Here is a 27733-nt window from a genome sequence, read left to right on the forward strand (position 1 = left end):
GGACAGTGATTAAACAGGGTGAGAGAAGACTCTCTGTTTTCACTTTAAATAGGGAAATGATCATGTTTAGAGGCAGAGTGGGGAAGATTTAAGACGCAAGAGAGCGATGCCAACCTACTCAGACAAGAGTGAGCTGAGCAACAGAGCAATTAATTTGCTATGGCCATTGATTCTGGGTTTACTTTTTAATGAAAATGACTCTGCCTGCTCACAGGAGGCATAATTTTTTTATGGTGAAAGGAAAAACATCCACAAAATGTACCTATCTGTCCGTACTCCTTAAAGTCAGAAGGGGTATGGCTGCTACTTCTCTGTGAATGGTACCAAAACTTAACACAAACGGTATAAAAATACGAGGGATTCATGAGTCAGCAACCTCGCTGCGTCCAAGATGATTTACGGAGAGCAGGTGACACATGAATGCCACTAAGCAAGACTCGGCACATAAGACCACAGAAAGCTAACACGAAGGCACGCTCCAGTGCAAACTGTGCTATCTCTGTTTCGGAAGGAGTCCATCTTGAACTCTATGCTCTGTTCTTCTTGGGGGATATTCCTGAGACTAAATAGGCTCAAAGTAATACAACTCTTGAAAACATTTAGCCTGTGACTAAGCACTGTGGTAAACCTTGAAATTTTTTTCTTTCAAGTTATTAAGAGAACTATTTAACCCTCCTCTGGAAAGTAAAAGTTGTCGAAAAATTTGGCACCCACATCAGACCCATTACTTAGCTGTGGAACAAATCGTACAGGGGAGAAATCTGTTATGAAAATCCACGGTAGACATTAAAAAAAAAAGTTCCAAAGTTGTGCGCCAAGACCAAAATCACACACTTGCTCCCCCCACCAACTTTCCAAAGGGCTTATTTAGGGAAGCTGAAATTACATAGCCCAACTCATATTCCCCCTCCCCTTTTTATTGAGGAAAACTAAACTATTGTTTTTCATCATGTTTGAGTTGGCTTCTCAAAGTGAAGTTAGAACCCTCTGCAAAGAGCCTTGAAGGCTCTCTCACACGGGAACTACAAAAAACTTTCTAGAATTTTTTTTTGAAAGAAGCTTTATCATGGGAAGGGAGCTTCTCCCAACAGCAAGTGTGAGTGAAGTTTAAAATCTGAATACAATTTGCAACTCCAGCTCATGACACCGGCACCAATAAATTGATACATTAGTGCTCTTTCAGCATTATGAGGGCTATATGTGTACTTTCCTTAGGAAATAATGCTTTCTGTAAAATCACTTTGAAGAGAAAGTGCTTATGCTGTCACTCCTGATTATTCAGAACCTCCACACAATTGGATTTAACACAGCCCAAAACAGACCTATCTATATTCGCTGAGTGTGGAACTATTTTCTCCTGACATCCAAAGCCCTGACGAAAATACCACTGCTTTGACTTTTCTACTTAAATTTATTATACAGCGTGAGGCAGTGTTCTCATCAAATATTTTCATGATGATTACATTGATAATAGATTCTGAAAATCTTTCCAGGAAAGCTGCCTGATCTCAGAGAGCTAAAACTACTCCTATCTGTCCCCAGAAGCAAGCATGAGACCCGCATCAGAGCCAACTCAGTCCCCTAGTTTCGGTTAGCAGTCACTTAGTGATTGATATAAAGAACTGGGGGATATGCCCACCTAAAAGTGGCTAGATTTAGCAGATAAAATGCAGGATGCCAGTTAAATGCGAACTTCAGATACGACTCTGCTGTGTATCCAAAATTCAAATTTAACCGGGCATCCTGTATTTTACCTGGCAACCCTAATCCATACAAATAAAATGTAAACTATATCTGTTCTATACAGTGAAGAATATAAAACAAATTAATAGCACACTTTTATGGAGAAAGCCTTAAAAAACACACCCCTCCCCTGAAAGCAGTATTTTTTATAAAAAGTGCATTGCTTCTAACTATGGAGACAGGACTATGCATAATATTTAATTATTGTTTTTACTTCATAGCCATTAGGAAGACGAAATTCTATTACCCTCCGCAAGCAAACAAATGAAAACGATATGAACACACAAAAGACAAATTTAATGGAATGATCGGAAAGTTTATGTGGAATTGCCTTCTTCCTCCTCTCCTAAAAAATAACATTTGTGATCAAACTAAGGTCTTGAATTTGTGTCACTCCTTTCTCTATAGAAGCTCTAGTATTTCATAGTAACTGACTCCATAGAAGCATTAAAAAAAAAAAAAGCAAAAAACCCCAAAAAACAAAAAACAAAGCAACAACAAAAAAAGGGGCACCTGGGTGGCTGAGTCAGTTAAGCATCTGACTCGATTTGTGATTTTGGCTCAGATTGGGATCTCAGAGTGCTGAGATTGAACCTCATGGAGCCTGCTTAAGATTCTCTATCTCCTTCTCCCTTTGTCCCTTCCTACCCACCCCCCTGCTCTGTCTCTCCACCCCCACTCCACCCCCCCCCCCTCAAGAAAAAGAAAGAAAGTAAGCAAAAACCATCCTCAGTTCACAGATGGGTCAATTGAGGCTCAGGAAAGTTTAATTAGCACAATAAAAAGCTTTCTGTGGAAAGCTAATATCCTCTTGGAATCACATCCCTGGCTGATATTTAAAAACCCTGGTATAGAGAGTGCCTCTGAAAAGAGTAAATATTCAAAAAAAGATTTATTCCCAGGACCATATCACTCAGCAGTCAGTAAATAATTTAAACCTATGGCACCCTGTCCCCAGTCTCATCCCAACCAGGGAGCCTCATCAGGGCGTGGGTGAATGAGGTCCTCCAACAGAGAGGCCTGCGGTTTGTGACCGACAACCATTTCTTCACCCTTCATCGGGGGTGGGGTGAGTCTCCCCTTTTAGTCTTTCTTCTCTTTCCCTCAGAGGTTGTAAGCTTCCTGTCTTTCTCGCCAGAAAGCGCCTCCTTCATGAGACCACAGCAGTCACACACTGCCCATTCTCGTCCTTAGCGCATCCAAAGCTAATGTTAACAGCAGCGGTAGGAGAAGCAGCTCTGAATAATGAATTGTTGGAAAACTGGTTTTCTAAAGATAAATTATCATGAGTATTTAGCAGGGGCAAATAGCTCTCATTCTACCCAGCAGAAAAGAATACACTTTTTAAAGTTAGCTCAAGATCGCTGGGTCTGGAGTCAGGCCTACTTGGGCTTGCATTCGCGGCCCGTACGCTTTCCTGCCTCTTGGCTGACAGGCCTTGGGCAACTGACTTAACTTCTCTGGGGCTGGAGTTTGTATTTGTGTATTGAGTTTATAATTGTGTATCATCACGATAATACTCAAAATTCTGCTATGAAAATTAAAATGAAATAAGGATGTGTAAAGAGCTTTCCAAACTGGGAAGTGTGATAGAAACATTAAAAGGGTGGGCAACACGCACGGTCTTATTTTAGCGAGGCTGAATTAGAATATTCTACTGAAAGTTATGTCATAGTTACTTACTCCTGATGTCCCTGGGTTTCACTCTGACATAGGGCCTAAGGACTCTGGTTTTCGGACCAAGTGCTCCGACTTGAAAATGTCTAGTTGTTGGAGGAGAGAATGAGACAGAAAACCATGTTCCTAAAAGTAAGCGTGTGCTGTTCTAGACCCTGAACTCCACTGGAGTCTTTACTCTCTGAAATCCAGGGAAGACACTTGTTCATTGGCAAGTGTGCTAACTAGACTGCTGTTTAGCACAGGCAAGGGACTTTGATCACCACCACCAAAGGGTGTCAAACTGAGTCCAGCTGTTGTGAAGGTTTTGATTCACTGCCAAGTGACTGGGAAGAACACCAAGATCCTTCCACTGAGATTTGCAAACAGGCCACCGAGCAGAGTAATGCTCTCTGCAGAGCCTGTGATGGCAGGGAGCTGTGGGAGAGCGCTGGGGGTGGGGGTGGGGGTGGGGGGCGCCAGGGCGCTCAGTGACCTGAGCCAAGAGGGAACTCACTGGTTGGTTTGGGCAAATCACTGAACCTTTTTGGGCCTTAGTTTTCTCATCTGTAGAATGAGATGGCTGAACTGCATGATTTCTTAATTTCCCTTCTAGTTCATTGATCAAGTGCTCCTTGCCCTGCTTTCTAGCTATCAGACCAAACCTCCTCTTTTTAAGCAACAGGCTGCCAGATCTATTCTCACTATACAGAATCTAATGTAGCTCACAATCAAAGGTAACCCCCTGAAACTTTTTTCTTTTTGCCTTTAAAAACCAAAGAAGAAAGAAGGCAGTACCCACAAAAGGTTATATAAGTAAAAGCTACACTTCTTTTGGGTGATATTTTAAAATTATCTGGGCTAGAGAAAAATGGTACCTTTTGATAAAGTTGCAAGACTCCTTATATTTCACCCAGATCATATATATAGAGAAAGAGAAAGAGAGAGAGAGGAGAAAAGAGAAGAGAAACATTTCCAAGTGATACTTTAATTTCTAATTTAATAACAGAACATCAGTTTTAAATTGTCAATTAACACCCTTGAAATTAAGAGGAAAAATCCCCACAAATACTGTACTCAAAGTAGGGCTTCTAATACAGCAAGACTGCCTGACTCTATTTAGCCAACCATGCTTCAAAGTAAAGCAAAGGAAATGTCATGAAAATACCACAAATTTATCACTGTCACGGTTATCAGTAGTTTGAGAGTTAGAGCTATCACAGAGCAGAGCACTTTAGGAATGTAATCTGATATTTCCAATCAGTGCCAAATCTGGGACCAATTAACTTCCTTGATGGACTTCTTATTGTCTCTTGGTTTCTAGGCAATTGTCTGGGTACCAAGTTTATTTTAAATTTTTTGGGAGGTGGGGTAAGAAATGGCATTTTTCCTCTTCTTCAGACATGCCAATTACTAAACTAGCATTTCCAGAGGCCCTGCATTCTCGACAAGACCCTAACTACAGAGATGTCCTTTGCCACTCTGCCATTATTCAGTCTGTGTGCCTTCTCTTATTCTCTTTCCTAATGAGATAACAGTTGTTGAGACCTAGATATTTTCCACATGGGTAAGCTCTGTGTTAGAATAAAAAACAAAAAGAAAAACAAACGCAACAAAGAATACTTAAAATGAGATGCAATGAAGTTTTCTTTTTTCTTCCTTTTGTTTTTAAATATGTCAATGTTTCTTGGGGCACCTGGGTGGCTCAGTCAGTTAAGCACCTGCTTTTGGCTCAGGTCATGATCCTAGGGTCGTGGGATAGAGCCCCACATTGGGCTCCCTGCTCAGCAGGAAGTCTGCTTCTCCCTCTCCCCCTCTCCTCCCTCTCCCCCTCTCATGCTCTCTCTCTCTCTCTCAAATAAATAATTAAATCTTAAAAGAAATAAACACGTCAATGTTTCCCTATTTCAAATGACTCTGTGTGGCAGGGAGGAGGAGATGTGTTAAATGATAATTAACAAAATCTTTAATTGGCCAACTCATGAGTCTATACTAGACCCACACCTTAATGCTGAGTTTGATTTCTAGAAAAGGAGACTCCTAATCTGAAGGATTTCACAGGATTTATTCTCCCTCTTCACAAGGTTAACGAGTTAAATAAGGTGCCCATTATTCAAGCCGTGAGGTCTTGGGCCAATGGCCTAACTTCTAAGTCTCCACTTTCCTACCCATGAGTTGGGGGCAAAATTTTCAGTGCTGGGTTTATAATAAGGTTTCAGTAAGAGAATTCACCTGGGACATGTAGCAGAGTGTCTCTTTCCTACTCAAGACAATTCTATGCACAGACACTTTGCACTGGACCAACAGAGAGCTATCCTCTGGGTGGACACAGGCATACTCAACAGGGCAATGGGGTCATTAAGACATCGAATCTGGCGAACGAGTGTTTGAGAGCTCAGGCAGAAATTTCAAAATAAAATCTGGAATGTGTTAACCTCCTTCTTGCCATATTATCAGCGAGCATAGTGCAAAGTGTACAAAGCTGCTGGGTCGGCTTGCTCCCTCCTATACTTCTCTTTGACTTCCTCCTTGGAAGGAGCTTGTAGTTAAAAGAGCAATTTATATGCAGTGAATGAACACGAGCTAAGAAACCAAGCCCAGAGTTTAGGGTTTTGTTTTTGTTTCCAAAGGGCTAACAACAGTTTCATAAAGACAAAAACTCTCACGTTGTGCTGGTCCTGTGCCCTCCCTCCCCCAACCCAGAGCTGTCCTACGCACTCGCTCCATTCCCTAGGCAGTCAAGGAGAGCATTCGTGCAGAAGGCAAGAGCGGGAATGCAGCCCGAGCACGGCCTCACCAAACAGAGGGATGTTACAAAACAATGTCCTTGTCTAGGACAAAAGAGCTATTAATGATAATCAGTACATATTACTGAAAGTGCTCCAAGTAATCTCTGGACTTTGTTTCAAAAATTCTTAATGGACACTAATGCTTAGAGTTCACTCAAAAGAGAAATAAATTATGTGCCAGGGTTGCAGGGACCAAGGACAACACTCGGAAGGCATCAAAGCATTAGCAATGTTACGACAATCAAACATTTTGTAATTGCATTAAAAAGCCTTTAAAAATCATTTAGAAATACTAATTATGAAGATAAATAATACTCTAATGTGAGTGTTCTTTTGTGTTGATTTGAGCCTAGGTTGAGCTCCTTCGGTAATAATATTTCACCTCTTTTACCAATCAAGGTGCTTTATGCAACATGAAAAGAATCTCCATTTTAGTGTGAAAAATAGAGTGGGCATTGATAAGAGGATTTTTCCCCCTGTTTTTTGAACTAAAACAATTGTGTATGTGTGATTGCCTTCCATCTCTAGGTCATATTTCCTGACATTTGTGCCCAGAAATATCTTTTAATTTTAGGCAGGCAGGCCAGAGCTATACCCTCTCTCTAGCTCTCCCTTTATCTTTGACAAAACAGTTCCAAGAACAAAACCTCATTCCCAGTCCTGCAGCAAAAGCACCAGAAAGACACCATCAGTCTATCCTAGAAAGAAATTTCAAGACGAAACTTATTCGGGAAACATCCATCTTGTCCCTTAGAGATTACTATCTAATGCATTATGAAAAGTCCATACCTAAGGAGGGTAATTTCTCCTCTTATGGCTTGTTAGTGCCAAATGCATGATTAGCACTAAAGGACAGTAAGAATAATAAGAATCCTGTTCTTTCAAATTGATTTCCTTTTATAAGTCTCTATATTGAAAATGGAGCTATCCATTAAATATTACTCATTGACTTAAATTTGCTCTTGGAGCTCTGAGCAGAGATGTGAACTGACAACCATCAACACTTCCAGCTTAGCCTTCTGGAATTGAGTAGTGTCATAAGTAAATAATTCAGGTAAAAGTCACAAGGTCTTATCATGCTTTTCCAGGAAACGCTTTACTTTGTGTAGCTCTGAAATCTGTTGAAATTGTTTATCTTTGCCACGAATATGGGCAGGTACTGACTTGAACTGTCTGTAGGTGACTTGCCTGAATGCTGTCAAACACGTGCCTAGAGTTGCAATCCCCAAACTCGAAGCCACCAGAACTGGTTGGATGAGGATGACTGGAAGATTAGAGTTGTGGCCCCAAAGCAAGTTAGGCACTATGGATAATTTTCACATATTTTCGCCCTGTGTAGTCAACCTAAATCATACCTCATGGGGCATATCAGGTCAAGGCAAGTGATGACTAAAGAAATCTCATCTAGTCGGCAGCCACCCCAAGAGCAAAGTCTTGTCCCAATGGCACAAGCATGGATAGATCAAGGGTATATGAGTTATGGCAAAATAGGAGAGAGTTCCATGGGTTCACTCATGTCTCAAATCACCTAGAAAGGAGAGGGAATCTGAAGTGGAAGCAATGGGAATTTGGTTCTAAATTTTGAGGATATGAGCTCTACTGTCAGAACCAGGATGAACACTAAAAGCCACAGGATTGGGGCACCTGGGTGGCTCAGACCTGCCTTCCGCTCAGGTCATGATCCCAGGGTCCTGGGATTGAACTCTGTGCTTCTCTGTCTCCCACTCCTCCTGCTTGTGTTCCCTCTCTCGCTGGGTTTCTCTCTGTCAATATGATCTTTAAAAAAAAAAAAAAAAAAAGTCACAGGATCCAGGTGCTGGTGCGCCTACATGGCTCAGTTGGTTAAGCATCTAACTCTTGGTTTTGGCTCAGGTCGTGATCTCAGGATCATGACATTGAGCCCCAAAGCCCCATGTCAGGCTCCCCACTCAATAGGAAGTCTGCTTCCCCTCTCCCACTGCCCCTCCCCCAGCACACTCTCACTCTCCAAAATAAATAAATAAATCTTAAAAAAAAAAAAGCCACAGGATCCAAAGGGATATCAAATAAATATTGATATTTATTTTTGTGGGGAGGTGTCTTCAACTATTGCTGAACATATAGGATACTATTTAAAGGTCTGTAAAAGACTTCTAAAAATGCCAACATTAATCATCTTGAAAGAAAAAAGATGAAAACTCCAATTAAATATGTATTTTGTAGCCTCTCCTCTGATGACAGAATTTTAAGCAGTTTTGTCTGGATTGGCTATTGCTGGGTGATAATTCAAGAAAAGAAAGTAGTCACCAAGGTATTTCCTTTGCATTCACAGAATTTATCGAGTATGATAATTACTGGGTGAGATGAATAAACTATTTTCCCATATGAGATTTAGAGTCTGGAAGCTTCAATTTCAGTCTTAGCTCAGTCACTTGGCAGCTGTATGAATGTGGCCAGGACACTTAATGTCTCTGAATCTTAGTTTCCTCATCTCTTAAAGAAGAGGGAAAAGGTCTTTTCTTCTTCGACCTGGTAATCTGACCACCAGAAATGTAGCTTTCAGAAGTAATTATGGATGTACGCAGGATTTTCACGGTAGCATTGTTGCCAACAGCAAAAAGTTAGGGAGGAACAACCCAAATGCCAACAGGATGAGAGTATGAGATAAATAAACCATGGTCTATCTATGTAATGAAATACACCGCCATCAGTAACTAATGAAAGGTTAATTGCATAGAAAGACGTTCTAGCTGTCTTCAGAGAAACAACAACAACTCTCAAACTCCCCAAGCACAGCATGACTCCATTTCTGTGAAAAGAAGAAAAAAGAAAACAAACCATTTAGAAAAAAGACTAAAAAACATGCACCAAATTAATGAGAGTGGAGGAATTATGGATACTTTTTCATTTGTTTTCTTTGTCTCCACTTTGAAATTTTCTATAATAAATCTGTGTAAATAACATTTTAAGACTAAGAAAGGAAAGCTAAAATATGCACCTCCAGGGTTGCTGTGAGGATAAAATGAAATAATGAATGGAAATGTTGATTTCATTTTTTTTGTTTATTTTCCCAAACATCATCTCTCTGTGACCACTAGGAGACCTGGTTTCCTATGGCAACAACTAATTGCATTACACTTTCCAGGGAACTCTATCTGAGTCTGAAGTATAAGCATGAAGACATGGTCGGTATCTTTCAGGAAGGCCCCATGGTGGTGGACAGTCTGATGGTACAGTTTGAAGTAGTAATCAAACCACTAATCCACGTGCTGAAGAAGGGTCTGAAAAATAAGCTTTGCTTAGTTCAGTGTGTTTTACATAATGTTCCAGAATGCAGTGAGAAACCTAGACTCTGGTGCTGGGTGACTCTTGACTCCTAGGAAAACAACAATCCTTTAGCTACCAAATAGAAGTTCAGTTTATGCTGATGACTACAGGGTATCTGCACTTGGGTTTGTGGAGATCTCCACAGAGCAGGTATTGCCTCAAAGGCTGATCACTAATCCCTCCAGGCAAGAGTGAGCTCTTTGTCATTGTCCCCTGAGAAGTCTCCGGGACGTACTGCCGTGAAATGTGAAGTGCGGGATTTTGGAGACAGGGAGACCCAGGCTGCATGCCTGACCTCATCACCATCACTAAGTGACCATCACTGCAATCATTTCTCTCTAGGCAAGCTACTTCACCTGAGTTGCAGTTTCAATTGCTGTAGGATAGAGGTAAGAATACTGCTGTCTCTATAAGAGAAAGGAGGAGATTGGGATACAGAGACAAAGAAGATACACAGAGAAGGTCATGTCAAGATGGAGACAGAAATTGGAGTCATGAGGTGATACGCCAAGGAATGCCAAGGATGGCCGAAAACTACTGGAAGGTAGGAGAGAGGCTTCCAGAAATTCTTCTCTAGAGCCTTCAGAGGGAGCATGGCCCTGCTGACACCTTAGTTTTAGACTTCGAGCATCCAGAACTGTGAGAGAATGCATTTCTGTTGTCTTAAGCCACTCATTTGCGGCAATTTGTTACAGCAGTCCTAGGAAATTGATTATAAAAGTCCAGGAAATTTTATGAGTTTATGGTATCTTGACAAAACTCTGGGATCTTTCAGAAGTAATGGTGTGGCCGTTTTCTTGCTGCCCCTCCAAATTCATTCTCCCATTCTTCCACAGCAGGTACCTTTTTGGTGGGCACACAATAGCCCAGTTAGAGACTACATTTCCCAGGGTCCCTTGGGGCTGGGTATAGCCATAAGACTAGGTTCTCACTAAGAAACGTGAGCAGAAAGTGTGTGTGGAAGTTCCATGTCACTTAAGAGGAAATCGCTTGCCTGGGATATCCTGTGTCTTTCTTCTCATGGACTGGAATGTGGATGAAGTCATGGCCCAGCTCCGACAGTGAGGACTGCCCCTTTGGAGAGAGGACCTTAGAACTTATAAGCCTGGTTGCTTCCCTGGCAGTTTCTATGGGGTCAAACACCACAGGAAAAAGAAGCAAACTTCTACCTCATATGAACCACTGTGTTCTTGGGTCTCTGTTATTACCCTAACAAATACATAAGGTTAAGAAACAACTCTAGATTATAGCTTAGAATGACCAAATATTAGATGTAGAAGAGACAAGAAATTGTATCACTCCCTGGGAAAGGACAGAAAACTGGTTCTGAGAGGGACTAAGTGACTGGTTCCAAGTCAGCCAGACAATCAGAGGCAGAGACGAGAGCAGCACTCCACTCTGCTCTGTGGCCTGGTAGGTTCAAGTACAAGACATCTCAGTTGGACCCAGCTGGAGGTTTCACCAGCATCATTTACAAGCGTTCTCTGGGCCAGGCAAGTTTTTGAACTGTTAATCAGTTAGTGCCAGTCTCATGCTCAAGTTCCTTCCATGGCTCATGAGGTCCTCCAGAAGCCTCCCTGGTTCTCTGCCTCACGTCCTCTTCTTCCTGCCTCATCTCTCTTGCTCTTCTACATGGACTTTCTTGAATTTTCTCTAAAGCTCTAAGCTTGCTCGGGCCTGGAGTCCTTTCTGCTTGGAATTCCCTCTACCTGGTTCAATTCTCCTCTACATCTCCCCAGGCCTTCCTCACAGCCATTCAGATCTCGAAGGTGGAATGCTCTCCCCTGGCTTATCTAGACCTGTGTTCCCGAACCTCATTCCCTACTTTGCTTTACTCTTCATAAAAGTGTTTCTCTCCCTCTGACGTTCTATTAAATAGCTGTTGTATGCCTTTCCAACAATGTCAACTCTTAAAGGCAGGGACTTCATGTTCCTAGATTATCACTGTAATTTTGAATGCCGACAGCAGTGCCTGGCTCATAGTAGGAGCTCAAGAAACTCTGTCAAATGAATGAATAAAGATGGCTCCCCGAAGCCATGTGTCTACATTACCAATTGTGCCCTCAAAGCCTAGTCCTCTGGAAATGTATGGACAACACAGGAGAATGGAAATGGTGAGGCAGAGGCTAAATGAGATGGTCTGGGGGCACAGAAGGAAAGGTTTGCATGGGTGAAGAGAAACTGGAAAGCTACATACAAAGAGAGAGGCGGAGAGAACACATACCAACCCCAGGGCCCAAAGCTGAGGTCAGGCAATCAATAGAAAAGTTAAAATGGCGCTCTTAAACACTTCTGATAAAATCAATTTGGTCATTACCACAGCTGAACACAGGGCACGAAGGCCTCATCTGTTAGAAAGATCTTTATGATCTTGTTAACGGATCCCCGACACAGAAGCTGTAAAGGTTATAACCCAACTTGTAAAGCTAATCTCATATTGGCTCCGGGATAATAAAGAACCGACAGAAAAATTCCCACTTAACCATATGTTAGAGCAAGAAGAAGAGCTTGCGTGACTTCTCCTATGGCAATTCAGAATAGTTTAACTTTCCCATTTCTGAGACTGAGAAAGCAGTTCTGGAAATAATGATTTTGGTATTCAGGGTTCTTAGATATAACAGCTTAGAAGTTAACTTGGGGTTAGCAATCTCCCTCCTAGTGAAAGTGATTTAAAAATAAAAGTCAGCACTTTCATTTTTATTTTTTAAAGACATATATATATATATAGATAGATGTAGATATCTATCTATATCTACATCTATCTATATATATGTGAAATCCCTCGATGATGATGACGATGATGATGATTATTTAATACATGAGTTTGGGTTACTCTTCTTCAACAGAGCAATGTTGCATTATTTCTCCATCGTACTCCTCGGGACCACGTGGTCTCTGTTAGTGCAGAAAGGAAAAACCACTTTATGCTGCAAAGCAGGTCCAGAAGACAAAACAAAATAACCATCTCAAAACCTTTCTGAGCGGCCTTGAAAAGAACACAGGGCAGAATGTGAGTGTACCAGGCATTTAGCTGCAGACTGAAATCTGAAACATGCAGGGATAAAATGATACAATGTCTACGATCTGCTTTAAAATGCTTCAGCAAAGCAGAAAGGGATAGATGAAGCCCCAGGGGAAAAATCTTGATAAGTGTGTGATCTGGGTGTTTGGCATACAAGAGCTCACTGCACTGTTGCCTCTCTTTGCGTGTATGTTTGAAATTTTCATAACAAAAGGCCCTTACTGGCTGGAAAACTTTAAAACGAGGCCCAGTCTCCCTCACATAAAGCGTGTGAGAGATTCTGCCCAAACTTGTGAATAGGCCGCAGTCACAGCTCCCCAACTGCCAAAGAAAGTGTTTCTCCCTGGAGCAGGTTTGAATGCTTTGGAGAGTAGATACCTTCAGAATACGTACTTACTTACTTAGCCATTGATTTTATTTATAAAAAGAAACATTCAATATCTTTTATCCCTCCTCCTTAAATTCTTGTTTTCAGTGGGGTCTTACTTTTGTCAATGGTGGTTTTGTCAACTATGATACATGTTAGGAGTATAACCTCATCGGTTGATGAGAAAGTACTGGAATTTGTTATGGCCATGTGAAGGGAATCTGCGTAGAAAACCCATAGAAAATAAATCAGAAGACCTGACTTGGAATTCTACCTTCCCCTCCTCTGGCTCTCTGCCATGTTTTGACGATACTTCGATGAGTCTACCCTCTTGACAATCTTGCGCATGGTTCCCTTTGTTCTCAGCAGCCCATGTTTCGTGGGTCGGATGAAAGTCCCATCAGTGGCGTATGACACCAGCCCTTCTGAGAAGCGGGCCCCTACGACTACATAGAAACCTAAATAAATCAGAAATTCCTTGGTTAATGATTCCAAACAAGAACCCGAGAAATCCTGGGTGCTTTCTTCAGTGGTTACTTGAAGGCGGATGATTGTTTGTAACTTAACAGTTCAGTCCCTTTGCTGGTACTTTCAATTCATCATTCAGACTAACGATCTGATTTTCATTCAAACAAGATGTAGCATTTCCCCTATCAGGGTGGTGGTGGTGGTGGTATTGTCATTGTTTTTGAGTCTGACGTCTTCAAACTCCCTTGAAGATTATCCAAGGTCAACTTGCAGTTTGCCATTCTAAGAACATATTCAATGTCATACAGTTGCATATTTTCAACCCATCTTTCTGATTTCCTCATCTCTCTCTGGGAGGTAAGTAGTGAAGATACTGCTGAGTCACTTCTCAGTGAGAATATGGGGTGTCAGAAGGCTGCATGGGGCATGCTCAAGGTCAAGAGGCTCTTGTATGACAGAACTGGGAGCCAAAGCTCAGTCATGGGGCATTTTCAGTGGTCACTGTACTTATTTCTTTCTCTGGTCAAATCCTTTAAGTGCTCCTCCTTTGTCTGCACCAAGAGCCAAAGGTATCCAGCAAAAACATCAGAGACAAGTACGTGTATCCTGGGTCAAAGCGTTCCCTGTAGTCTCCCCTCCTTTCCACCAGCAATAACTTTTTTTTCTTCCCCCTAACAGGCTCTTCTAGTTTTACATTCGGGTTGTCCTTTCTCATTTTGCACAGTCTGGCTTTGGTAAACCAGTGTTTAGATGGTGTACAGCTGTACAAGTGTCCCTCAGGTCTACCTCCTGTATTTGTGAACAAGAGACTAGAGGAGCCTTGCCCAAGCCTCGAGGATGCTCCTAGCTGCCACAGCGAGAGACTGGCCTCCCTAGGATTGTATATTATCAAACTCGGTCATACACAGCTATGTCTACCACCCTCTGGCTCGCACTCACATAACAGTAAAAACACTGCTGGCAATGCCTTTATGAATTTGGAAATCAACCCATATCCAGTTGAGGTAGCTTTAGTTACCTCTGATTTCAAAGCTGTCACTAATTTAGTCCCAGAGTCAAAGGACAGCTTGAAACTCTTTGAACATCTCACTAACGAACAATGTATGAATAATCTAATTTTTCAGCTCAAAGTGGGATTTGTTCAAGTATGAAAACCCAGACTTGCCATCTATGCTGCCCCTGATTGGCTGTGTGATTGTACTCTCCTTACCTCATGTTGTCAAGCACTATGTTAGGTGATAGGAATGGCCAACGAGATAGCATTTGTCCTGGTACTCATAGTGAATATTATCAGCCAAAGCCTCAGCTGGGGACCCAAATTCCATCCGGCCATCCATTTTGCATGAGCCCTATCCTTGTTCCTAACAGTCATCTCTGCTCCCTCACAAAGCCCAAATACTGTTCATCACATCCATGAGCTTCAAGAGCAAGAAGTGTTGTGGGAACACTGAAAAAAATGCAGGCTTATGTTCATTCAGCCCAACTCTGAGCACATTCTCTTTCCATCCTTCGTCTCTTGAGGCCCTGTTGACTTTTTTCAGGTGCCAATGTCCATGAAGAAATGCACGTGACAGGGACTTCTTCCCCTCTTCCTGCTTATATATTTTCCCCTATAGATGTCTTTTTTTTTCTGCCTATGGGTATCTTGAGATATATATATATATATATTTTTTATTTTATTTTAAATTATCCTTATAAATGATTTACATATTTACATATTCCAGATAGTTCCTACAACTACTATATGATGAAGAGAACATCTGTTACTCTGAAACCTGTGCCTCAGTTTCCAAGGTAATAGAACAAATAAAACAAGTTATCCCCCTGATGCTAATATGGGAAATGTTGGAGAGCTCTGAGCTCAGACATCAGGAACCTTTCAGCCAACTCAACATCCTCCTAATTTTTAACATCCTCCCCCCTCCCTCAGTAGTCATACTTGGTGTCACCTACTGAAGAGTGCCTTAAATATCGCTACAAAAAATACCCAGATGAAACAAGTAAACTTTCAGGATTCTAGTTTCAGCAAATGTAGGAAGAAGTGACTAATCCAAGTGAACGAGACTGCGTCAGGACCACCAACACCAGAGCGAATTAGCCTCAGCTGGCAAGTCCGGCACCACGTATGGCTCCCATGACCACAATGCCTCAGATAAACCCTTGAGCAGAGAATTCTGACATCACTTCTAAGCTGACAGAAGTTTTATTATTATTATATATTATGCTGAAACTTGGAGCCTTACTGTAAGTCATCATTTTATCTACTTTTAACAATGACAGTAAAATACTGCCACAAGTGCTACTGTCAACTTTTCTATGAGGGCTACCTTTTCCTCACGGTGACATTCAAAGTACAGAGTCTCCTTCATCTAAAGGAGCTGTCCTATCAGCCCGCTAATGGGAACAATTCATTTAACCTGCACTCGAAGTACAGCCAAGCAGTGGAGTAATGTGTACAAGATCCAGGGGGAATCAGTCCTCCCAGCCGGCCCCTCCCGCCATTTGATTCATTGACGAGAGTTCCACTTTCTTTCCACTCAGGCTGACTTACAGAAAAAAAAAAAAAAAAAAAAAAAGAAGAAGAAGAAGAAGGACATTGCAGAAAAATTAAGTGAACTATTAGCCAAACCCCCTCAAGCTGCTGGCAAGGATTGCATAACAACTCCTTAACTCCAGAGGCCACGGAACAGGAGGCCCGCAAGTCTCTGACTTCCTATCTTCCTAACACCCCTTTTATTCCCCCCTCCCCTTTGCCCAGCCCACCACCCACCACCCACCACACGTGCCTTTCACAGTCTACGTCGCACATATTCCCCGACTATTTTATTATGTGGGGCTGCTTCTGCTTACACCGCAGCGTATCCTGGCTTCATAAAATCCTCACTTTACGCGACCCTCGCCCGCTGCCTCCGACCCACTCACCGCATCACATTTGCAGAGCTAAAATTCTAGGAACGGCACCTGCGATCATTAATGTATTAAACCGTTGTTCCAAAATGACTAAACGCATTATTTCTGCCGGGGAAGAAAATGCTGAGGTGAAGCGAGAGCAAAGGTAAAAGACCTGGTTTTCCTAAAATGGATCTAGCCTTGGAGGCATTTATAGTCTCCAAGGACACAGTCTCTGATTCTTCTGATCGTTTTTCAAATCAACTTAATGAGCATGAGATAGTCCTCTCATTAAACTGATATAATAGATAAATAGTACCTGCATTTAGGGTGGGCAATTGAAAGAGAGAACCCATTTCCTGAGATTCTAAAGGGTTTTTAACCAGAGCAAGAATGAGGGCCTGACTTTTGACGGAGGCTTTACTTCTTGCCATCACTCTTCACTATCTAGCACAATAAACGTGGAGAGATTTTTCAGCTCTCTTGAACTAAAAACAACTCCAATTGGTATGGGTGGTTTTTCGTAGGATTTTGAGTAATTTCCATATTACAAATTTTAGCTCTACTCATGACTTCCTTAAAAGATAACTAAATGCCAAGCTAGTGGGGACAAAAAATATTTAAAGAGCTACATAAACCCCAATATGTTGGTTTTTTCCTAAATCCACAAGCCCAAGTTAGATTCTATATGCCCCACACAGCTGTCTGAATGGGGCCTCCCCTCACCCCAATCTTCCAAGGATAGCCAAACCCCAAATCTTGTCTTTCTAAAGATCTTTTACAAAATGGAGGCTAAAAGCAAACAAAGCATCATCTAACCGCTGTTCTTACTGCCTCAACCTACAGAGCTGTCCACCTTTGCTATTTCCTTCTAGAAAAGTGGGTTGACTTATATCTACTCTCTGTCCCCAAACACTGGAAACTTCAGAGCCCCGCACTGCAGTATTTCTGCCTGCTCAGGATAAAATAAGGCCTGCTCTTGTGTTAATGAAATCAGGCCTGTTAGTAGAATCTGTGGTCTAGTGTGACCCTGAAGAGACATAAATTTCTCATTTTTAGACTTTCCTCAAATTTCGTAAGTTATTTTTTGTTATTGCAAAATCCAGTGCTTTATAATAAATTTATAGGGTGCCTAGGGGGATATCCATTCATATTATATGGTATCTCATTCACGGTTCCTCCGGGATAGAACACAGAGTTTTGCCACTCAGTCAGCCAGCGACTCTCACGTGTGAAGATCCTGTGTGAGAGGACAAACGAGGCTCCTGTGGGATTCCACACACGCGCAGAATATAAAAGCCTGCAAAGTGAAAATGATGCCACTCCACTCCTGAAGTAGGATCACCTAGGTAAGCTGGAAAAACACTTCAGGGTTTGTAGTCGTGAAGTGATTATGTATTTTATTGTAGAAACTGGTGTAAGTACCAACTGCAAGCGATTTCTACATACTAGATGCTGAAGTTAAGGTGTCTCTCCTTCCTCTTTCTTTCCAGAAGCGTCAACAGCCACAGTCATGAGTCAAGAAAGGGAGAATGATGGGGGAGCAGTTGCCCAGTGTGCAGGCAATGATTTAAAAACAATGGAAAGCCTAATAAAAGCTAGTTTGCTTCTGATTATTACCACAGGCTGACAACCCTAAGCAATGTTAGTGATAAAATATTCCTTCCCCCAGGGCCAACCATTCCCACTGCCAGCTCCCTATTTGATAGGCCACTGTGAAAAACGTTCCAGTATCTTCCTCCTCCTTTCCTCCTTTCTTTCCTTCCTTCCTTCCTCCCTCCCCTTCTCCCTCCCTCCCTCCCTTCCTTCCCACCTTTCTTCCTTCCTAAAGCAGGGAAGGGGCAGATGGAGAGGGATAAAGAGAATCTTAAGCAGGCTCTCTATGTGCACTGCGGAGCTGACTGGGGGCTTCACCTCAGGATCCTGAGATCATGACGAGCCGAAATTAAGAGTCCAACACTTAACTGACTAAGCCACACTGTCCCCCCCTCAAATCTTTCTTGAGAAAGATACATCACCATTTAAAAAAAAAGGAAACTAATACATTTTACTATAGAACATTGAGATGAATTTTGAGAGTTAAAATTGCCGTGAATTCTACCACATACTAATAATTATAGGCCTTTTAGCATTTCTTTACTTTTTTTAGTTATAAAAATAATTCAACCGTAAATATCCTTGTTACATATATCTTTATTGACAGTCTTAATTTTCTAAGTACAGTCCTCAAAGTTTAACTTTTAAAAAGAATTTAATATGTATCATTAACAGGGACCTGTAGAGTTTATCAATTTATAATTCCTGTCATAGTGTATATCCTCACCAAAATGAACATTATCCTGAAAAATAAACTTTGATACTTAGTTGACTCAAAGGTATCTTCTTCTAATTTATGTGTCTTTGTTTATGAGATTGTTTTATCTAAGTTTGCTAACTTTTGTATTTCTTCTTCTGTTAACTGCCTGTTCATGTCTCTGCTCATTTTTGTATGTGGTGTTAGTCTTTCACTTACCAATTTCTACTAATTCTGTAAAGTTAATCATATGCTAATGTTTTCTTTCTAAATTTTTCATAGGTTTTATCCATATGTGGAAATTTAAAAAATGTTTTGTTTTATTGAAAGGGGTGGGATCTAACCTTTCATTTATGGTTTCTGTAAGAATGATTTGCAATGGTCAAGATATGAAGGTAACCAGAGTCGTCCACAGATGTTTGGCTAGATAAGGAGATAAGGTACACACACACATACACACACAGGAATATTATGCAGCCACAAAAGAGATGAGATCTTGCCATTTGCAACAACATGGATGGAACAAGAGGGTATTATGTCAAGTGATGTAAGTCTAAGACAAATGCCATAGGATTTCATTTATATGGGGAATCTAAAAAACAAAACAAGTAAAAAGACAAAAAGAATCAGACCTATAATGTACAGAGTTGCTGAATCACTTTTATACACCTGAAACTAATGTAACATTGTGTGTCAACTATATACAAATAAAAAAATTGAAAAATATTTTTATATTATTCTTCATATTTGATTTAAAAATTCAAATGAAACTATCTAGATATATTTCCTTTATCTCTCTTTAGCTTAGTTAATAGATAAATTATTCCAATTCCCCTTCTTGTGATTTGAGTCCAAACAATATATAAACTGTCTCATGTCTTTGTTCTTTTTCCAAGTGAGGTATGTCCCTGTGTCTGTCATGTAAGGAAAAAAAAAATCAGGAATAACAAAAGGTTTGAGCCAAATTCTAGCCCCCAAATTTTATGAATAGAATTTGAATTGACTTGCTCCTTCTTGAGAAAATGAGGGTAACATTAAGATTTGGCGGATCCATTTCTTAAATTTGTTTTTACTGAAACCTGGGCACGTTTCCTGATTTCTATATAAAATGAGGATTATATAGTGAAGCATAATGCTTAACACTTTCGATAAGAGATCACTGGCATTATTGAAAGTTTCACATTTTTATCTTTAGTATATTTAATATTGACTCACAATGAAAATTGCTGCTGACATTTTAATGCTAACAATTAGTTTTCCAAATAAGGCTGTTCCTATAAATAAAGCTCTGTGTGCTATTTACCCAAGTGTGTTTAGATTAGAATTATATTCCAGAAGCTAAGAGGGCTCCATTCACTGACTTCACACAAAGTACACACATAGGACATGATGTGATATTCCTGGTGCAATTCTGCTAGCTGATTTGCTTTTTGTCCAGGAGGAAAGCCAGGGAGGTCAAAGAGACAGGAAGGACCTTGCAGAGAGGTTGACCTACCCAGATATGGGAATTGTGCTCATTAGGAGAAACAGGGGTTCGAGGTGGGAGGAGGTGGATGGGCAGGGGAAGCACGTATTTTATGAAAACAAAAAAACAAACCAAAAACAAAAACAAAAAACCTAGAGCATGGAAAGAATAATGTGCACACTGGCCATCATGTGGGATTTGAATAACAATTTACCACTCTATTCAAAAGCATCTAAAATATAACAACCCTTCCTCATTACTCTCTTCTGCCAGGGCAAGTGCCAGCAAAGACATACTGCAGAACACGATTTTTAGCAGCTATGCATTCCTTAAGGGAAGGTAAAGCCCACAGTAAGAGAAGGAGAGAGGGGTGGGTGACCTTGGTCCTGTCTGACCATAGCCCCAATCCCAGAGTTCTTTAGCTTCAGAGAAATTGGAGGAAGCAGAATCAATGTTGTGATGCTTAAGGGAAATCTTTCCTTCCACTCACAGAGAACAGGAATCCAAGGGATACCTCCAACTCACCCCTTAAAGATGTGGGAACTGAGTATATTCTAGTCATCTTCTACTTCATCTGGGGAAAAGAACAGCAGGAAAACAAGGCAAGGAAAAAAGTCAGGAATCTTTTCAATGTATTTCATTTGCCCTGTTTTTCCAATGCAGTGCTGTATTTGAGGTATCAAGGAAGTTCTTTAATGAAGAACGGCCCTTGGTTTCTCAGCCTTCACAGCTCCCCAGGTGCTCCATGTTCTCAAAGACCTCTGAGCTTTTTGGCTATGTTTTCTCTACCAGGAATGCTATCCTTTTTTGCTTTCCTGGGCTAATTCCCATTAAACGTTCCAGACTCAGAGCCGTGGCCACTTCACCATCACACCCTGGCGATGTCGGCTGTCTCTCCCCAGCACACCCTCAGTGCCGCCTGTGGTCTGTTGCTCAGCGTGGTCGCAGCTCAAGGCAAGTAGCGAAGGGATGGGCGGGGACGTATATTCTGTCACCACTTGCTGAGTCCAGGTGTGGTCTGCATTCACCTCCAGGGAGGAGCACCTTTTCTGAATTCCCCCCAGAGCTGCCTTCTGTTCTCTGCGCTTACCATTTTCATAGCTATCGTGCTTCGTTATTTTTCTTGGTTATTTTGTTGGCTTATCTGTCTATACCCAAGTCCCATGCACACTCTGTTGCCACTAACCTCCCTCCCACAGATAGAAAACATCCCTCTTTCCAATTAAGTACAGGGACAATAGCTTTTATTTCTGAATCCTAAGCTCCACCTAGCACATAGTAGCTCTTTAGAATGTATCTTCTGAATACTTAAAGACTCAAAAGTGAATGCCTTATGTCAATTACACCTCAATAAAAAAATAACAAAAGGAAAAAATTAGTGAATGCCTTCAAGGAACATGCCTCAATATAAGTGCCTTGTCTTCCCATACACCTCATATCACATAATACAAGGCTTCACCCGTTAAGTTTCGGAAGAGGGGCTGAGACAGGAGCCACCAAGGATCTGAGGGGTCTGAACAAGTTAGTGGAACTTCCACAGAGAAGGTGAGCAGATATTGACTCACAGGGTCTCGCACAAAAACTTCTAATCCGAGATCCAGTTTCTCTGCATTTGGTAAAGTGGGCAAAATTTGTAGAACTCACCAATGTACTGCTTCTCCCCTGTCCTTACAAGTGTGAGAATTCCTTCATTCACTCACTCAACAATATTTCTCTATTACTTACTACACGCAAAGCTCTGGCAGAGCCCAGACAGACCCTCCACTGTCGCACATGACCCTGACATGGGGGCTCTGATTTTTCCTCATCTTGTCCTTATGTACCCACTTCCGTATGCCAGAGGGTGGTGCCCTGGTCGATCTGTGACACTAACGTGCTCACCACTGACCTCCGAAACCCGGCGAGTCGCCTGAAGGGCTGAGAGGTTAGCAGGGACCACTTCTTCACTCTCGGACTGTTCACGGCCCCGGAATAATCATAACCTCTCGTCAAGTTCTCACTTGCGTCATTTCCTCTGAGTCCCTTCTCTACCAGCTGACATGCAGGACATCCCTGAAAGCCTGTCTTCCCACGTCAGTGAAGGGTAAAGATGAGGGCTATGTGAGGGAGGGAGTCTAGGATTATAGCTGAGAGCACAGACAGATGATTGAATCTGAGGCTGGGACCAGCACTTAGCAGTGATAGAACCCCGGGCGAGCCATCTCCCCTTCTCAAAGCCTCAGTTTGCTCATCTGTAACACGGTCATAATGGATTCAATGATCTCATGTTTGTAAACCAGTCAGCAGTGACGATGCAGGATGAATGTTAGGGAATTAATTGTGTTACATTATTTGTGTCATCTTAAGAAATTACATCATTTATAAGACAGGATGAATATGATTTTTATAAGGATTAACTCAAACAATGCACGTGCAAGTGGCTGCCTACAGTAGGTCATTAAAAAATGTTAGTTTGTGGGGCGCCTGGGTGGCTCAGCTGGTTAAGCAACTGCCTTCGGCTCAGGTCATGATCCTGGAGTCCTGGGATCGAGTCCCACATCGGGCTCCCAGCTCCATGGGGAGTCTGCTTCTCCCTCTGACCTCCCTTCTCATGCTCTCTCACTCTGTCTCTCTCTCTCTCAAGTAAATAAAATCTTAAAAAAAAAGTTAGTTCGTGCACACTACTGGAATGAGATTTTTCTATGGTGCTATGTTTGAAATTCTTAGCTCTGTTTGGGAGGAAGCCCTCACCTCCTGTGGCAACTTTGTTTGGAATGAGCCTTTTCTCTCTTGCCATTTTCATTCAAAATATCTGTGGCAGTGCTTCGGAATATTCCAATTCGTCCTCTTGACCTCTATCCATAAACAGCCTTTCTCACAATGAGATGTTCCGAGTTTAGGAGCCTTGCTATTTTCAACAAAGAATTAATTGCAAAGTAATTAAGTTTAGAGCAGGGGAATAGATGAACCCTGTCTATCATAAAGGAACAGTGTGGATGGTGACATAATGAAGCAAAGAGACGATACTTTAGATTAACACACACACACACACACACACACACACAATCTCTTTTCTAAAGCACACAAAGAAACCTCCCATCACTTATATTGACAAGATAAATCTAAGCTGCTTAAAGAAGCACTTAATTTTGTTCTCATTAAGTCGCAGGGTTAAGGGCTTTACCCTCAATGTCCATGGAAGCAATGTTAGGTTTTCACCTTGGAAAGTTCTCTGAGGCCCTAAGTCCATTGACAAATACAGCACTAAGATGTGTTACAGAAACATGCATCTGAAAGCCAGTTGCATTGCTGGCCACATTCCCACTTGGCTCCATTTTCCTCAATGAACAGAGAATGCACAGAGAACGCTAGAGAGGCCTAAGTGTTCACCTCTCTGTCTTGAAGCATGCAAATTTGCAATTAATCAACAGTGGCTATTGGGGGGTGGGGGCAAGATAAGGACAGTCACCAGCAGGTCTTACCATGAGAACTAGGAGGCTTAATCTGCTTAAGGGCAATTAGGTTGATGCCATCCTAACATTTTTTCCAGTTGCTTTAGGGATGGAGAGGATGCCAGCTCACATCACACATCCTCTCTGGCCAGTGTGAATGGAGGAGGTGCTAGAGGAGTTCTAAGGGGTCATTTAATTTCATCCTTACACAGCCCTGTGTTTTGATTAAAGCAGGATATTTCCAAATACCACATATGTGAGCCTGGAAACACAGCATTGGGGATGTCAGAAAAATTTGAGCAAAAGAAAGAAAGACGGGAAGGAAGGAAGGAAGGAAGGAAAAGAGAAGAGACGAGAAAAAAAAAAAACCAGGATGGAAGAAAGGAAAAAAGGAAGAAAGTCTACAGGGAAATATATCAAAATTTTAACTGTGATTGCATCTAGTATTTTCCTTTCTTTCTGCTTTGCATCTTTTCTGAAATTTTTATGACTACTGTTTTACTTTTTTAGAGGGAAAAGTACAATAGACTTGGTTTTGCTAATTTATTAAAAGCTCTTAAGAAGGGGCACCTGGGTGGCTCAGTCATTAAGCTGCAGCCTTCGGCGTGGGTCACAATCTCAGGGTCCTGGGATTGAGCCCAGGATCCGGATTGGGCTCCCTGCTCAGCGGGAAGCCTGCTTCTCCCTCTCCCACTTCCTCTGTTTGTGTTCCCTCTCTCGCCGTGTCTCTCTCTGTTAAATAAATAAATAAAATCTTTTTTTTTTTTTTAAAGGTCTTAAGAAAACACAGGTCAATTTCAATGAAATGAGAGGCCTCATTTCCCTCAAGGAATTTTTACCTCTAACTTTAGGCAACACAGCTGTGACAAAGATGTGGGACTCCAAACTTGAACCGACAAGATACAAAACTAAGTTGTTGTTGTTGTTGTTGTTTGTAAAGTGCTTGCACGTTGGCTCCTTTCTGGAGCTTCTTCCTGGTTTCGGGCTGGAGATGCGTGGTGGGAGGGGCCACTATCAGCGTGTGGTTACGAGGGAAGCCTGGTGTTGCCACCATGCTTTCATCACACCCATCCTGGAAGCAAACACAGCCCACAAACCCTGTTGTCATCCTGCCTGGGTGGCTCCCCGAAGTCGCTGGAGGCACACTCTCAGAGGGCGGGGCGGAGGAGCCCCAGATGCGAAGAATAAAAACAACCAGCAGGGCTCTCTCCAGCCAAGTGTCCCGTCCCTGGCTCTCTCCCTGCCCCCGTGGGCCCCGGAAGTCGACCGGTTTTGGTCGCAGTCTCTCAGAGGAGCAGAACCCTTCTCACAACATGAAACAAATAAAATGGCAAAGACGAAAGCTCGAAAAGGATGACCAAGAATGCAGGGGAGAGAACGGGGAGCTAGCACCCCAGCGGCGGGCCCCTCAAATGTATTATCTAGGTCGGACGAGCGCCCTCCCACAGAGGACGGCAGCAGCCACGCTGACGTCGGGCCTCGTGGGCCATCGGTTCGGTTCCCACCGCGGTGGACTTCTGGTATTCTACAACCGGGGCTTCCAGCCTTCCCCCTCCAACACCCCCGACCCCTGTTTCTCAGGATGGTGAATGAGCGTGCACCTGACACCGCCTCGCTCTCCCCTCTGACCCACATTGCATTTTCCTGTGAATGAGCTTTCTGGATGAAGATCGGATTCGCGTGAGCTTCCGCACGTGAGGGCTGGGGGCCGGCCACACTCCCCGCGTGCCTGCACAGGCACGAGAGACATTAGCTCTGGGTTTTCTCCTCTAAAATCCACTCAAAACTCACGTCAGGGGCCCGAGGTTTCAATTTGTGCTTTGTGTTTTGTTTGGCTTTCCCCCCAGCAAGAGGATCATTCTCCACATGGCATTTTTGTGCCAGCAAAAAAAAAAAAAGAAAAAGAAAAAGAAAAGAAAAACAGAAAGTGAGAGGTACTCTACCGACACAGTGAGGCAACTCAGCCAGTGTGGGTTTCATTGTAGTGAACAATGTACCCAAAATGCAGGGCACGCGGAACTGGTTTCATCATAAGACCGGGCTTCTATTAAATGCCAAATGAGGAATTTTGACACAATCTGGAAAATGGGGTGAAAATAAGATAAATACTGGTTTGAGTTTTCCCTGAAATTTATGTGGACCGGAGTTTATATTTAAAATTTTCCACTCATAACTTTCATTATCCATTCGTAAACTATTACAAGTATGTGTGCCGTGACAACCCTGTGATTCCTGAACAGCTACTTAACTGTAATGCGATTTAATCAAAGGATTCAACAATCGGAGGCTCATAAGGCCATAAGATGAACGAACTTAGAGATACAGAGTCATCATTTATTATATAATTGTTATAAAGCAAAAAGGGCCATTTTATAAAATCAGAGGGAAGGTGATATGTACTGTCTATTTTCTTTGGTGACGAAGTCCTTAAAAATGACGTCTAGAGTTATGGTTAGAAATCTACCCCATTCTCTTCTACCAACCAACCTGCCCCACCCCCCCCTTTGCCCTTTTAGAGTGTGTATTCAGCTCTATAGACTGTAAGATGTAAGAATAGGAAACTGAGAGATAATTTCTCTAAAGGGAAGCATAATCTATTTGCTTAATGATCCAACAAGGAGCTAATAACTATCATCCCTCTTAGAAATAATAATACTTTGCTTTTATGTAGAATCTTTCTCCAAGGAGTGCCAAGTATATTATAGATGCTATCTAATTAATCCTCCTAGGGTCCCCAGGTGGAAGGGAGATGGCAGGTATTACGAAGGTTCATGGGCACCATCAACATGTCCCAGGTGAGGAAATATGTAAAGAGTGGTAAAAGGGTGCATGCCTTGTAATTTAAGCCAGGTGTGCAGGACCTCAAAGCACTTAAGCAACTCATGGAATGGAAGAATCAGTCAAGTTTGATACTGGTTGACAAAAGAATAATAGGACAAGATGGTTTGCATGCTTTGCCCATCCCCCCCAGTTGTGTCCATGGGGCATGAACTTCAGTGCAAGTGCCCATGAAAGAACCTGTACTTCCTGACTTTTAGCCTGGTGGTCTCTTCAAGTTTGCCTTTCAGAAGGCAAACTTGGGGGATGCTGATGGTGTGAACTACTTGAACTGCTTGACACCCTGCCCTTAAGCAGCACCTTCGCCAAGTGGCTATGCTTGTGTTTCTCACTCCACTGTCCTCTGCAAAGTGGGTGTGTAGATGGTATTTTGGGGGTGGGTGGTGGTGGTGTGGTCAGAGGGGGTCAGAGGACTTGACTGATCTTTTTGGGGGTCTCTGTGTACTCAGTGGTTGGGGGGAGACATGCCACAAGTCTCCATCTCTCCTATTGAGAGAGTTGTGAGCCTGGGAGTCTGGAGAGAGGGAAGGGTTTGCCCTGTTGCATTTCATTTTGAAGTAGTCCGTGTGCAGACTTCAGCTTCCCGCTCTTGCACACCCTCTCTGGAGACAGAAGCCTCTGTCAGGGTCTTGATCAATAACTGATGAACTGGAGAGGGTGCTTCTTCGAAGAGTGAGGCAGCCTGAAAATAACAAACCAAGTAGCACTTCCGAAACTTCAAGCTCTTTTAATGCCAGGCTCTCTGGGGAATTAGGGCTCAGCTCAAATCACTTCCCAAAAAGGAAAAAGCCCCAGGAGAAAATTCAGTCAAATTAATAAACTGATGTGCCTCTGATGTGAACTACATTTTTTTTTGACATGTTGTGATAATAAATGGTTTCTGATTCTTACTTAGCTCAGGAGAAGCTGTTACTTGTTGTTATTGTTGTTGTTTTTTAATTTCCTTTTTTTTAAATTTGACAGAGAGAGATCACAAGTAGGCAGAGAGGCAGGCAGAGAGAGAGAGAGAGAGAGAGAGAGGAGGAAGCAGGCTCCCCGCTGAGCAGAGAGCCCGATGCAGGACTCGATCCCAGGACCCCGAGATCATGACCTGAGCCGAAGGCAGAGGCTTAACCCACTGAGCCACCCAGGCACCCTTGTTGTTGTTGTTTTTAAAGACACTAATAATGTCATTTGTTTAGCAAACAGAGGTATATGGCGTGTTCTGAGGGAAGATACCACTTTGCTCAACCCCAAAATTTGAGGTGTCAATCGAGTGGACTTCCTTTGGTCTCTGGAAGCCATGAAAGGTGGATGTCTGCTCAAACTCCCCAGAATGGCAGGCGAGTGTGCTGCAGGCTATTGCCAAGGGAAGACCTCTCCCCCAATCCCTGAATTAACTGACTCTAAGTGTCCTGCCTACAAGCAAGCATCACGATCCTCTTGAAGCACCACGATCCTCTTGAAGCATCATGATCCTCTCTTTC

The 27733-nt window shown here is 42.3% G+C and overlaps 1 protein-coding gene across 1 annotated transcript in view; it reads right to left on the reverse strand.

Moving 5' to 3' along the window:
- The window catches only part of RORA (RAR related orphan receptor A), a 700343-nt gene that overhangs the window by 175999 nt on the left and 496611 nt on the right, over positions 1-27733 (reverse strand). The window lies entirely within an intron of this gene.

The sequence above is a fragment of the Martes martes genome, assembly GCF_963455335.1.
Source record: "Martes martes genome assembly, chromosome: 7".
NCBI classification, from domain to species: domain Eukaryota; kingdom Metazoa; phylum Chordata; class Mammalia; order Carnivora; family Mustelidae; genus Martes; species Martes martes.